Source organism: Aegilops tauschii, chromosome 3, assembly GCF_002575655.3.
Source record: "Aegilops tauschii subsp. strangulata cultivar AL8/78 chromosome 3, Aet v6.0, whole genome shotgun sequence".
NCBI classification, from domain to species: Eukaryota; Viridiplantae; Streptophyta; class Magnoliopsida; order Poales; family Poaceae; genus Aegilops; species Aegilops tauschii.
The window spans coordinates 199,191,866-199,201,368 of NC_053037.3; positions in this window are offsets into that span (position 1 = coordinate 199,191,866).

A 9,503-nucleotide genomic window follows, 5' to 3' on the forward strand; every position below is an offset into this window, starting at 1 on the left:
CACACCTTTGGCTCATGATTTGCATCAAATCCAGCAAGTTGAACCTCCCCATGTGATTATTTCCATTGAAATCTTATTCAAACAAATTTCTGTCTTCTATTCTAGCCATTGGTGTTTTGCAAAGGAGCTACACTTTCTGCTTGGATTTTTGTCCCCAAACCAACTCCCCTCCCTAGTCCTTTGAACCCTCAACCAAGATCCATGAAGATCCACTGGTCTTCAGTTCAAAATTTTCAAACTACACTTGCTGCAAGTTTGGACCAGATTTGTAAAATTTGGTGAAATTCATTCAAATCCTTTTCCAAAAATTCCAAGTAAAATCAGGCAGCCTCTGGGTGCATTGAGTGGTCACCTCACCAAGTACCAGCTCCCGAAAAAAAATTCTCATTGCCAAATCTTTCTATCGAACACCTGTAGTGCATTGTCAAAATCAGGTTCAGAAAGTTCAGAGAAACAGTTCAGTGGCTTACTGTCGTTTTCTTCAGAGATGGTTGTCGATCTCGACAGTACCCCGATGTCGCCTTGCTCCCCGTCCCCTCCCCCTTGTTCCTGCACCGCACGAACGCCTGGCACCTTGCGGACGTCGGCGACGAGCAGCAGAAGGTGCGCCGCCCCGTGACCGACGCCAGCGGCGGCTTTGCGGCCGCCAGCGGGAGGCACGGCGCTGACGGCGCCACCCAACGCCGCCCAAAACACCGGAGCTCGCCGCGTGGCCTTCCACTCCCCCGAACGCGCTGCCACCCTCGTCGTGAACCGTAGGGCGCGGAGCACGCTCTCTGCCGCCGCCATGCCCATGCGGTCACCTCACCGTGGACCGACGCCATTACGCCAAGACCAGCCGAGGTTAGCAGGGGAATGACACCAGTAACCTCCACTGATGCTGCCTGGCCACTCAAACCTCCTGCCAATCCACTTCATCGCCGTAATCGCTCGCCGGAGATTCTCCGTTCACGGCCACCCCGTCGATCCGCCTATAATAGAGGCCCCGAGCTTCAACTCGAACCCACACCATCCCTGCACTCCACCTAGAGCATGCCTAGCCACTGGAAGAGCCTCGAGGAGGTCTCCTTCCTCGACTCCGGCCGCCGCGACCCGCCACGGGATCCAGCTCGATTCGCTCCCGTGCGTGCGCCTCCGCCTCCCATCTCTTGCCAGTAGCTCCACTATGCATCTCTCCTTTTGACCCGCGCTTCAATTCGAAGTTTGCAGCCCTCCACCGGAGTTCTCCACCCTCACCCGAGCCGCCGCCCGCCGGAGAAAGTGCCGCCGTCGACGTGGTGCTCCCCGTTGGTCGAGTCCACCACCCACCGACGCGGAAGAAGACGCTGAAGCTCTTGGTACCCTCCGATCCTCCTAACTCGCCGTGGTTCGACGCCGGCGTCCACCGCAGTCTTCGGGCACCGGCGAGCTTTTCAAACCTGACATGTGGGCCCCGCATGTCAGCCTCTGTTCTATTCTTTCGCGAACCGTTTTCTGTTGGCACCTTCGGGCAAATACGCTTTCCCTCTTGAGTTTGTGCATTTCCAGTCGAACCGTTTTCTGTTTTCTCAATTAAAACCCTGGGACTTTTCTGTTTCATTACAGATGGGTCCCTGGACAGAAACCTTTATAACTTTTTAATAAAAAGGAATTTTTGAGTGATTCCTTTTCTGACCTTCTTAATTTTTTGTTTAGTTTTTTATCGGATTTATTTGGAAAAATTTTGGAGAAGTTTCTGTGCACGCATTGGTTTTCACGTTAGTGCCCGTTTTCGTGATTGCCGTAGGTTCCGGATGAGGTGACGGAGCCGCGAACTTCGCTGAGCTAGACTCTGACTTCTCCGAACCAGGCAAGCATGTTTTGAACATTTGATATGACAGGTGTTTGCATGTTTGCTTGAAAGTTTTGTGCGTGGCATATGAGTGTCGGTAAATACCTCGTTGCTTGTAAGGCAACTACCCGCATGTTCCAAAGTTACGATGATCTCTGATGAGAGATGGCCAAATCATGTGGTGACATGAGGGGCAGCAAGGTGGTACTGTTGTAGCATACCAGCCTTGCGTCATCCGACTTTCTCCGACGTTAATGTGGACGGAGTCACGTTATCGTTCTTTTCCCCCGCATGTTTCATAGTTGCGATGATCTCTGATGAGAGATGGCCTAATCATGTGGTGACATGAAGGGTAGCAGGGTCGTACTGTTGTAGCATACCAGCCTTGCCTCATCTGACTATTTCTGACGCTAACGTGGACGGAGTCACGTTATCGTTCTTTCCCCCTTCCGTGCTACCACATGTTTCATTTGCCAGGATGCGGTTTTGTAAGTTGGTAACCTCTTTCCGTGTACACACCAAACAGAGGGGCCGGGATGATGGTACCTTGGCCCAGGATTAAAGCCAGTCGCCCGGTCAGGGGGCATGGGTGTTTCCGGTTGGGACCGAGAGGGGGGGCACCCCCTTAGAGCGCGCGTATAGAAATTTGATCCCATGCTACGCGAGGTTGTAGCCTCCCCGTCTCAAGGTTTTTCTTGAACGTTGCTGAGGGTGATCCCTGGCTTCGGAATGTTGAATTGGGTGTGTACTGGTTAGACGTGTTTCTTCCAAAACACCGTAAACGGAACTAGTCCCTGTGACTACTGAAATCCGTTGGCTGTGGTTAAGTACAAACTCTGCAGAGTCGATTCCTTCCAAGTCATCGTATCCATGATCAAGTAGTGTAATCAGTATATCCATATCTATCCGCGTGAAAAACTTGTCCCCGGTGAACAAGCTCAAGTGGTAAATCCAGTTAAATTATTATTCCTGTGGATGGACTAACTTTATATTTGTCTCGTACTTGTGATAATTTATGTTCCCGAACTATTGTATTATTGAGCTACAATATAAGCCCTTTATGTGACGTCGCGCAGACGTCCGACTGTGGCGTGTTTTTGTTTCTTACATTGAATATAAGCCCTTTAGGTGATGTCGCTCAGACGTCCGACTGTGGCATGTTCGTCTTTTATTTTCTGTTATAAGCCCTTTATGTGATGTCGCTCAGACGTCCGACTGTGGCATTATTATTATTCTTGCAGTTTCCTCTCGAGGAGTCATTCAGACACTCATTTGGCACCAGCATTATTATTCTTGCAGTTTCCTCTCGAGGAGTCATTCAGACACTCGTTTGGCACCAGCATTATTATTCTTGCAGTTTCCTCTCGAGGAGTCATTCAGACCCTCGTTTGGCACCAGTATTACTATTCTCGCAGTTTCCGCTCGAGGAGTCATTCAGACCCTCGCTTGGCACCGAGTATTTATTATTTCTATGTCTGATCGCACTGGTTAAATTGTTCTCATGCTTCATGTTTGCATTTGTTATATCTTTTGTCCGAACTGTCTTGCGAGTACTTTCATAGTACTCACCTGGATTGTTGATTTGGCCAGATGTTGACGAAGGCGATCTCTTGGATGAAGAGTTTGATAGCACGTCCAACGCCTAGAGGAGTCCCAGTCAGTCCTGTGCGATCCCGGATATTGGTCAATTGTATTATATATGCTTCCGCCACCCGCAATAAGTCTCCTCGAGCCTCACTCCGACGCTCGAAGAGCTGTAGTCTTCAGGAGTCATATCACTCGCTTCGCAGTGATATATCCACCACCGTCATTATCGTGAGTTAGTAGTATGCCACCCTATCCGCCGTCTTGTTTTAGCGGCGTGCATGTAATAAATTGTTGGGCATCCTCCGCTCAACCTTGTATTATTTTCAGTACTCCTGGTATTTTTTTCTTCTGTGACCAAGATATTGTCTACCAGTGAGAAGGAATTCTTCCTTACTGGTCCGTAAAAGGGATTGGTCTATCAATAATTATTTTATTGAAAAACCGGTCGTGACAAGGAGCGAGAGAATGGGATTGTATCGGATTGAACAAGGGGGTTTTGCTTGCCTGGCACTTCTGAAGATATTATAGTTCTTCATCGGTGTCATCGATCACGTCATCGGAGCATCGGCTACTGAGAGGGGACGGTTACCGGCAAACAGAGAAGGACACAATCAATGCAATGCGACAATATGATGCATGGTCATGACATGTCAAGAATGTTATGATTTACACTAATGCATCTAGCAACAGTTTAAATGAGGTCCATATGAACTAAGGGTTCATATGCAAACTCCATATTTAGCATTTATAATGTCATTATCATGTTTTCACCTATACAGCAGGTATAACTTAGTTTGACATGCATGAAAATGATACAGATGGATATATTGCATTTTCCTGATCATTTTTCATATAGAAATTATTTCATTCTGAGCTACGGTTGATTTTATATGATTTTTAGAAGTTTATACTATTTTTGGAATTTCCTGAATAAACTTAAATCCAGATAATGCTTTACTGCGTCAGCCTGACGTCAGTGTGACATCAGCAGGTCAACAAACCCGGTCAGGTCAAACCTGACTAGTGGGGTCCACTGGTCAGTGACTCAGTCAACTAAGAGGGTTAATTAGCACTAACTAAAAGTTAATCTAAGCTAATTAGTCCATGGACCCACACGTCAGTGGCTGTGTGTTTAAACTTAAGTTAATTTAACACTTAGCTAATTAACAGGGCCCAGGGCCCACTAGTCAGCGGCTAACCTAACTAACCTAAATAGGATTAGCCCTAACTAACTTAGTTAGTCGGGCGGGGCCCGCATGTAAGTGAGAGAGAGAGGTCAAACCTCTGGTCAGACGGGGTCAAACCCCAGGTCGAACGGGTCAGACACGCCGGCGACTCGACGCCGGCGAGTCCAGACGCGGCGGAGCACGTCGGAAATCGTCCACCGGCGACCATTTGGACAGCGGATTGGTGCTACGTGCAGCTGAGGCTCGTGCGCAGCTAGCAGTGCAAGCGGGAGGGTCTGGGGTGGACGGAGTTGACGACGGCGGGCTCTTTGCGTCCGCCGGAGTTCGGGAGAGGTTGGGAATGGGGTTGTGGGGCACAGCGGAGCGAACGGCCGGGTGCTACGGCCTCCAGGTGATGTGCTGAGCACGGTGACGCGCTCCATGGTGAGCTTGCGCGGCTGTGGCCACGGCTGGCGGCGAGAAGCTCTCGGCCGCGGTGGGAACGAAGCTAGGGGACGAGCGTGGGCACGAGAGTAGAGGGGAAAGGAAGAGGGGCTCACGGCGAGTCTGCAGGGGTGGTTGGTGGGCTCGGGGGCGCACTGGTAGTGGCGAATCGACCGACGAGGAGCCTCGGTGGCCGGTGACGGAAACGGCGACGGTGGCGATGAAGCAGCGCGTCCGAGGACGGGAGGATCGTCGAGGAGGAAGAAGCAGATGAGGCAGAGCTCTTGGACAGTTCGGAGAGGTATCCACCGACACGGATTGTGGACGAACCCCTCGACGCGCCCCCGAGCCTCTAGACACCCCCAGTCTCCCCCATCGCCTCTCCCTCGCCTTTCCCCCACCATGGCCGACGCCGCCGCTGCCACCTCGTCGGAGTAGCCGCGCCAACCGTCGACCTCGCGCCGTCCCACCGTGTCCAACAGCTCCGCCGTCGCCCAGTCCTTCGAGCAGGTCGAGCCCCGAGCGCTCGTTTGCCCCGAAGCCTCGCCTCCGACCTCGCCTTCGTCGTTCACCGTCGGAGATCCCCTCCGCCGTCGCCACTGCAACAGCTCGCCTCCGAACTCACCGTCCGCTCCATCGCAACCACCGTGAGCCTGGCCACCTTCCCATCCTCTCCTCTATCCCTCTCGAGCTCCGCAGCCACTGCTCGAAGCTCACCCGTACGCGCCGCCGCACGAGCTCGTCGCCGACGAGGCTCCGGCCATCCAACGGCCGCCCCACCGTGGCCATTAGCTCCACCGCAACGCCAGGAACCCGTAGCACCATCGCATGTCCCTCGCCGTGCTCTCTAGCAACGGATTCAACTACGCCCGTACCCCGGCAGCCGCACGGCTTGTCGCCGGCGTTGATTCCGGCGACCCCGAGCTCCACCACCACCACCAGTCGATGCGGTTTGCTCCCAGCTACACGTAGGTGTTCTCCGCCGTCTTTTGGTCGCCGGAGGAGCAATCCCGCACTCCACTGCCGCGTCTGGACATCGCCGGCGGCTAAACGCCGGCGAGTCAGCGTGGTTTGACCACAGGTTGACCCCCCCAGAGTCACTGACAAGTGGGGCCCGCCTGCTAATTAATCTGAGCTAGAGATTAAAATTAATCCTAATTAGCTAATTACCTAACAGTGACACTGACACAGGGGACCCACACGTCAGGTTTGACCTAGACGACCCCGTTGACCTGCTGACGTCACACTGACGTCAGGCTGACGCAGTAAAGCATTACTGGAATTATTCTTATATTGGAAATTCCAGAAATTATCACAAACTTCAAAAAATCATAGAAAATAATCTATAGCTTAGAATGAAAAGATTTATATATGAAAAATGATTAGAAAAATCCATTCTATCCATCTGTACTGGTTTCATGCATGATTAAGCAAGTTAACCTACTGTTTTATACAGAACAAGATAAAGCACTAACATGGGCCATATATGAACTTGGAATTTGAATCTTTGATTCAAAACAGTCCAAACCCATCTGGTCTTAGTTGCACTAGCTCAATACATCCATCTTGCCATGTCTCATGCATGCATCATATTGTTGCACTTGCTTGGTGTTGATTGTGCTTCGATGTGTTCATTATGGTAGGTCCTGCCTCCGAGGATATTCACGAGTATCCAACCGAAGGGCAGTATCCCACCACCACTCCGTCAGGCAAGCAACCCATTGATCATTTCGATACAAACCCATCTTCTCGCTTCTGCTCTCGTTTACTGCATTAAGACAACGCGATTCAAACTGCTGTGTGTTGCAGTAGTTGCACCCACTTTCCTTTGCATGACCTGTCATCCCCACAGTAACTAGACGAAACCCACTAGCATGTGTAGGAGTTGATTGAGCCATGTTGTGTTCCTACAATGCTATGCTTGCTACGCTTAGAGTTGTGTCAGGTCTCGCTCATCAGGGTGATGAACTAGAGTGAAAGTGTGTGTGTCGGTAATGAGAGTGAGGTGTTGAATACGATTTGGTAAAGGTATCGATGGGAGGCCATGTAGGAGTACATGGTGGGTTGTTTCATTGAGACCGTCCCTAAGAACTGAGATCTGTATGCGTGATTTAAGATTCAGCTACTACCACGCATTGGGCCCGAAACCAATGGACCCCCTCGGCTTCTTAATCACCCTTGTCCTCTGTCCAGGAGTTGCACGTAGTTTCTGGTGTTTGTAGTAAGCTGGAGGCCGTGGACAGCGTTGAGCAAGGGGTGGGCTGTGATGCGGTAGGCTCGTGGCACGGTGTACCGAGTCGCCCGTTTGGTGTCCGAGAACCCTGCACACATCGTTTGGGGCCGTATGTGGAAACCTCGGCCGGACTCCCTACGGATGGAACCTAAATAGGCGATAAACCTGGACTAGAGACTCGAGTGTTTAGGTAGGCTGTGGCCAACACCCACGTTGGGCTTCCGCTTGAAGGTTGCCGAGTACACGTCATGTAGCGACGATAAGTGGTGAAAGCGTGTGTGACGAAGTACACCCCTGCAGGGTATAAAACTATTCGAATAGCCGCGTCCGCGGTAAAGGACTACTTGGTCGCTTATGCAGTTCATAGACAAGTAAATGGATACTACTAAAAGCCTCAAGATAAGTGTGAGTACCGCGGATGGCCCTCTCGTGGGATGACGAGGGAGGATCCACGGTGGGGTATTGAGATGGTGATTAGTGGACTCGTGTGCGAAAACTATTTCACAAGTGGTGTATCGTAGGATAGCTTAGCCAAGAGTCAAAGCTGGCTTGCTGCGATAACCCCACTACCTTCTTGAGAATGAACATGTATAGTAGGATCTGTTGTAAGACTTGCTGAGTACCTTTGTACTCATGTTGCTTCAATTACTGTTTTCAGACGACAACACCGCCCCTTCTGATGGGTTCTACGTAGAACTCGACGACGACGAGTGACTTGCCACCTAGGTGGTGATCTAGGCTTGTGAAGGGCCTACGTAGATAGACAGGCTGCGTCAAGCCTTCTTTCTTTCTAGCGTCTGTACCCAGACAGTTTGTTTCCGCATGTGCAGGTATGATTGTATGACTCGAGTGTCGGGTCATGTGACCCCTATCTGTATGAACAAGTTATGTAAGGCTCTCCGGAGCCCTTTAAATAAAGTACTTTGAGTTGTAGAGTTTTGTTGTGATGCCATGTTGTATTTGCACATATCGAGCATATTGTGTGTATGATTGAAATGCTTGGTATGTGTGGGATCCGACAATCTGGTTGTTTATCCTTGGCAGCCTCTCTTATGGGGAAATGTAGTCTAGTGCCTCGTTGAGCCATAGTAATCCGCTACAGCCCGGTTCACCGGAGTCCTGCTAGCCCAGCACTACTGCTCTGGACACCTGACTGGCCGGCATGTGATACATATCATTCCTGTGTTTGTCCCCTCGGGGAAATGTCACGCGGTGACATCCGGAGTCCTGCCTAGCCTGCTACAGCCCGGTTCCCGGAGTCCTGTTAGCCCAGTGCTACAGCCCGGATTCACACGCTACTGACCGACACGTTCGATGTTGATTCATGTAAGCCTGTCCCCATACGTTAGTGCCGCTTTGGGTTCACGACTAGCCATGTCGGCCCGGGTTCTCTGTCTATGGATGCTAGCGACATTGTCATATACGTGAGCCAAAAGGCGCAAACGGTCCCGGGCCATGGTAAGGCGACACCCGTGGTAGTACCGTGCATGAGGCCGCAATGTTATATGAGGTGTTACAGGCTAGATCGGTGTGACTTGGAATCGGGGTCCTGACAGCGTTGGTATCAGAGCCTGACTGCCTGTAGGATTACCAAGCCAAACTGGTCGAAGTTGTGTCTAGAAATGCTTTAGTTATGTAAGGGAATTGATTGTGGGAGGGAACGTAAGGCTCTTTTTACTTCTTATATCTTATGCCCTTCTGATCTGAGTCACCCTCTTCTCTTCTACGGGGATTAAGAAAACTAGGCTTCTCATCTTTCTATCAGGATCACGTGTTACTAATCCGTAGACTCGTAGGATTGTTGGTCTCAAGCCTCAGTTCAGTTTCTACCACTACAGTGTGTTGTTAGTTGGACTTGGAACCTTGATATTGTGCTTCTAAGTGGTTATGCCACCATTTTTGCAGGATGTCTCAAATCCTTTGAGCATTTACAGCCGTTATGCTGTCCGAGTCATCCCAGGCTTCTAAATAATCTGATGCATTTGCAAATCCCTTATTTCTGTTCTCGATGTTCCTTTGGGCTAGATTAACCACACTAATTGTTGAGTTGAGGTACTCTGTTGCCTTGACATATATATTGGAGATATTATCATGACCCTAGGTGTCTTAGAGGACCACTTAGTAATCTAGCAATGCTTGCATCCCCAGTGTGATGATTCTGGCCATTATTCTCGAAAGCATCCCGTGATGCCATTTAGTTAGTAGGCATTCTATTTCTGGGTTCTTGAACCCAAGATTCACTCCACTTACCTCCTGTTGATAG